Genomic DNA, 6,000 nt, shown 5'->3' with positions numbered 1-6,000 from the left:
GCATAAAAGCCTTGGATAGAGACAGCATCTTGGAAATTATTCCATTTAGAATGAGAATATCATATTTTGACAAACTTCATACAAATACATATATGTTAAAACTGCTCCAGCTACATGTACACACATATATTTACAGTTTGTGGGTGTGTGATATGGGGGTTGGAGACATAGTTTTGGGAAACAGCTTGGAGATTTAACGATGCTCCGACTAAGGTTCGAACAATGAACTGAAGATGCTTTTGGGAAACCGGGCCCTGGCTGTTGTTGAAATTAACCCACTACTATAGTGTATTTTGTGTGTTTACTTCATCTGACTGAGTCTACCTTTAAACGTAATCTAACCTGTGACCTGCCCCATATCCTTATGCATTACAGCCCCACGAAGGCAAGAAGTGACATCCCCGAAAACACAAAAACTATCACATAAATACGTGTCTTTCTGTCCCTAACACTAAAACGAAATAATATACAAATAAAGAAATGTTTTTTATAAAACTTAAACTAAATAAAAACTCGTCGGTCATTCCAAACACCTCAATAGTTGAGAATAATTTCATCAGAGGTGAGATCATCACAAAATTCAAAGGAAGATTCCGAGACAGACTGCAGCAGGACAGAGAAACAGGAACTCTCACCATCAGAGATCTCACCCTCCACAACTCTGGAGTTTATCAGCTAGACATTTTCAATACACACAAAACATCTCATAGATCCAATCTAACTGTCTGTCTATGAGTGTTGGTTTTACTATATATATATATATATATAGTATGCCTCTGTCTTCCACTGAAACTGAACTGGGCCTGTCATCAACCTCAATGCTCACTTCCACTGAAACTGGGCCTGTCATCAACCTCAATGCTCACTTCCACTGAAACTGGGCCTGTCATCAACATCAATGATCACTTCCACTGAAACTGGACTGGGCCTGTCATCAACCTCAATGCTCACTTCCACTGAAACTGGACCTATCATCAACCTGGATATTAATAATATAATATATAAATTACTTAATAAAGGCCCAATTTTGAAAAACTACAAAAACACAGCAGCAGCCCCACTATTTCATATCAAGTCAATGAATGACGACGACACATTTTTTTTTGTGTGGCTTTACTCGCCGTTCACACCAGACTGTTGGCATGAGCTTCAGTGCATTGTCTAGTAAGAGGCGAAGTGGTAGGAACCGTGGCGATGAGGATCATAGCTTGCAAATCCCTGTAGCCATATTCTCCTGCACAAAATATGCACTGATACTCAAGTGATTGCCATTAACCACAAAATCTCCACAGGATGGCGAAATATAGGCATTCAGAGCTTTGCTAGGCGTCAAATTTGAGTTTTTCCGAGAGCCGGTTTGAACTCCCAGTTACTGTAGTTACGGCTTTACCTCAATTATTTCTTTCTGGTACATTTACACATCAGTAGCTGACCAATAGTATTTACATTTCACTCATACATTCTGATACAACATGTTGTATTTGTAACACATTTAGGCACATATCTACCGCTTCGGCTGAACTGTCTTTGGCTTCGCTATCCTTTCCGTCTAACGTTGACGTTACTCTTTTACCCGCGAACCGGGATGTGGCATCTTCCTCTTGTCGGTCTAGCACTTCGATGTTAGCGTCGGCGGTACCTAGTACTACCACTACAGAATAAGTTGCTTCGTTTTTTATATTTACTTGCATTTGAGTGAAGACTTTTGACTCTTTTGCCTTAACTTTTCAGCCCCACCCTTAAGTTTTTTACTCTGCTTTTCCATTTTTTATTGTAGCTAGTTTTCGAGCTGACAGTGTCAAAGTGCGTGTGGGTGGGGCTAAGGGTTGCATAGACCCCATAGTTCGTTTGGAATTGACCAACAGGAAAGTGGGGGTTGGCCCGTGTTGCTCAATCTTCTGCCACCTTTTTTATTAGCAGTTAAAATATATATAAGGAAGGCGGCTCCCCCTGTAGCCAGCCGCTATTGCTTTCAACCATGGGGGATGTCCGGCCTACGAGACGGTTTGATCAGGCCTCCGAGCCAATTCATAAATACATTGTATTAAAAAAAAAATATATATAAAACCTCTAGACGTCGTTTTTTCTCAAAAATATTAAGCCTTGGCGCTACCAGACAGCTCGTCATCGTCGAGCACCTGTACATCAGGAAAATGGCTACAGTAAATAAAAGAAATGTAGATGCGGAGTGTCGCGTTTTCCAAGACAAATGTACAAATGAATGTTTTGTGGTCGAAGTGAAAGGCAAACCTGTACGCCTAGTTTGTGGGGATGCACTTGCAGAAAGGAAAAAGGCAAATTTGGATCGTCATTACAGCTCGAAAAATGCTAAACTGAATGAGTTGCAAGGACAACTTTGTGTGGATAAAGTCATTGCTCTTCAGCGGGGTTTGGGTGCCCAACAAGCCGCCTTTACGAAACCTCGTTTTGATAGGGAAAATGTTATGCAAGCAAGTTTTGTGGCGAGCGAGCTTATCGTAAAGAAACTGAAGCCTTATTTGGAAGGAGCATTTGTACAAAAGTTGCTAACACCAGACTAAGTAAAAATGTTCCAAAGTGCCAGTTTGTCTCGAAGAATCGCCACAGAGTGGATAACTGACATGGCGCAAGATATCGAAAAAAAAACATTTGAAGGACTCCGCAAGAGATGTCGAGTTTTTCTCTTTCGCATGAAACGACTGACGTAACAAATACCGCCCAATTTTTATGCGTGGAATTATCACTGAATTGCTGTCTTTGGAAGCCACGCATGGCACCGCCAGAGGTGAGGACTTGTTTGAGAGACTTGTCTCGGATATGAGCAAATCTGAGCTACGGTTTGAAAAATTAAGTGACCTTACTACAGATGGAGAGCCAGCCATTGTTGGCTCGAAAAAGGGGTTACCTGCATTAGTGAAAAGGTAAATGAGTTGTCTCAGGCTTGATCCAAGTGATTTAATTGTATGCAACTGCATCACACATCAAGAAATTCTGTGCACAGTCCCTGAAGCCGAACAATGTAATGGCAACTAGTGTCGACCATCAATTTTATCAGAAGCAAAGGGCTGAACAACCGCCAACTGAAGGAGCTATTGAGAGATCTTGAATCGGAGTATGGTGATCTGGTTTACCACTGTGAGGTGAGATGATTGAGCCGTGAAAACACGCTCGCGCGGTTTTACGGTCTGAAGGATGAAGTAAAACAATTCATGGCGATGAAGGGGAAACCTGTCGCGGAACTGAGTGATGACAAGTGGATGTCTGATTTGGCCTTCATGGTGGACATAACCAAGTATCTGTCGGACTTGAACGTCAAGTTCCGTTTAACGTCGAACCAGCGGATGTGTGGGACGGCCTACAACACGAAGTCATTGAGCTGCAAAGCAATGACGAGCTCAAAGCCAGGTACAACCACCTCCCTCTTCTTGAGTTCTACAAAATGTACGTTATCGCTGAGCATGTTCATGTTCTGAGGAGACATGCACTTACGTTTGCATCTGTTTTCGGGACAACCACCTGCTGTGAGCAGTTCTTTTCCAGACTGACTCTTGTAAAGACTCGATTCTGCTCAAGACTGACTGACACAAACCTGGAAAACCAGCTACTGGTAGCGTCATCTTCACTGCAAGCTGACAAACGCCTCGTCAAAAAATAAGCAGTTTCAGCAATCCCATTAGAGGTGAGTTTGAACAAGTAATCATAATATAACAACATTATTTACAATACTAATATTTATTTAAATAAGACTAGCACATTTCTAAATACTCAAGGACACAAGAAACATAAGTCATATTTAAACTATAAAACCAATGCCAGTGATTAAAGTCACATTAAAACATGAATAATGCAGAAAATAGCTAATTTTAATAATATGGCCCCTGAATGAATTTATAAATATCCAAATGGCCCTTGATGGCAAAAAGGTTCCCCACCCCTGAGCTAAAAGCACAACCAAATTCAAATTGAAAAACAATGTGATTTTTTAAAATAAAGTTGTCATTAAAATATGTTATCGCTGTGGTTTCAACCATTTAAAAGCACAACAAAGTTAAAAATATATTTTTTGTAGTTTTATAAATAAGTGTGTTATCACTGTGCTTCATCCAATAGCACAAGCAAATTATATTACAATTACAGTATCTTGCAGTTGAGATTACATTAAAAGTATATAGTGAAAGTGTTCAATGCACAGTCAACTTAGTGTATGTAAACTTCTGACCCACTGGAATTGTAATACAGTGAATTATAAATTAAATAATCTGTCTGTAAACAATTGTTGCAGTTTACATACTTAGGTTAGTTATTAGTTATTAAAGTTATTAAAACTCGTTTTTCAACCACTCCACAAATTTCTTGTTAACAAATTATAGTTGTGGCAAGTAGGTTAGGACATTTACTTTGTATGACACAAGTAATTTTTCCAACAATTGTTTACAGGTGAGTCACAGCAGCTTCTGAGGCACACCGCCATTTCGTGTGTGTGTCGGTGCGTGCGTGTGTGTGTGTGCTTAGCACACCTGTGTTTTCTGATGCATGAAATAAATCAGAACATAATATTTTAACTAAGTCCCTTTTATTGTACACTTAAAGTAGCAAATAAGTTCTAACCTATTTTAGTGTTCCGTTTCTTGTTCTCATTCTCCACATGAGTAATTTAGGCATGTGTTAAATTTATTCCTATCACCTACCATGTTAGGCTGACATCACCTAATCTGCCATTTCTCTCGGTCACAATGAAGGCCAATATCACCCTGGCTCTGAGCACGCTCTGTCTGGTCGTCCTGATCTTTGTCCATGAAGCCATGCCTGCCTCTGATGGAACTTCCTACAGTGACACACAAACTGAAAAGACGAGCGTGAGAGATGGACATTTGAATGAAACCAGGAACTCCACTGAACAATCCGCACGAGAAGCATGACAGAGGAATGCATGGTCATCATACTGTCGTCATGACAACAGACTCTCCGAATGGTACATCCACAGATAGACATCTGCAACATCAGGTAGCTAAACCCAGCAGACTGAAAAGAACACATCACTCCCACCCCTACACAGACAATCCCTATCTCTTCCCAAGACCCTCCCACACCACCTCAACTTCTCCATCCCGTACTAAACCCACATCTGTTCAGTTAAATATGGGTTCCATTGTGGTCCTCATTCTTCTCCTACTGATTATCATACTGTTCTTCTACAAGTGGAACACTTGCCACTCAGGTCAGGTCAGCTCCGACTGTTATTGGGGTCAGAGCGCATGAGGGCTGGGGTTAGAAGCCTGGAGGAAGTGCTGGGGTTCCGCCTCTGGCCTGGAAAGAGAGTGGTGGTGGGGGACGATGGGAAGAGTGGAGAGGCTGCTGTTGGAGTGAGAGGGGGACAGAGGGAGGAGGATGATGGAGATTCCTCAGACGACTACTCCAGTTTAGAAGGTATTTGACCTCAACGATAGCCAAGAACCTAGAGGATGAGGAGGCCAAGATAACATGAAAGGAGAGGACTGATGGAAGGAGGGTGGTGAAGAAGAGGGAACAGGGGAAATCCCCAGAGGAGAAAAGTGAGGGAGAAACTTGTGACCTCACAGCACTCTAAGGAAAGAGGGAGGAAGGGGTTAAACTGGTGATATTTTCCACCATAATTTGCAAATAAATTCATTAAAAATCCTACAATGTGATTTTCTGGATTTTTTCCCCCCTCATTTTGTCTGTCATAGTTGAAGTGTACCTATGATGAAAATTACAGGCCTCATCTTTTTAAGTGGGATAACTTGTACAATTGGTGGCTGACTAAATACTTTTTTGCCCCACTGTAGGTTTTTGGTAATCCATGTTCCATTTGTGTTTTAATTAACTGACAGATCCCCTACTAGATTAGATGAGGTCAAATATTGGCACCTTTTGCACAATTCACCAATTCTTTTAAAATAAGTTGAAATTGAAAAACTTTTCAACTGTGTATTTGTTTGATTTACAACTGCACCTAAAAGAGATTTGCACTTCAAAGTAAAACATGTCCTGGACTAAACT

The sequence above is a fragment of the Oncorhynchus tshawytscha genome, linkage group LG11, assembly GCF_018296145.1.
Source record: "Oncorhynchus tshawytscha isolate Ot180627B linkage group LG11, Otsh_v2.0, whole genome shotgun sequence".
In the NCBI taxonomy this organism is placed as follows: Eukaryota; Metazoa; Chordata; class Actinopteri; order Salmoniformes; family Salmonidae; genus Oncorhynchus; species Oncorhynchus tshawytscha.
This window is presented reverse-complemented; position numbering follows the sequence as displayed.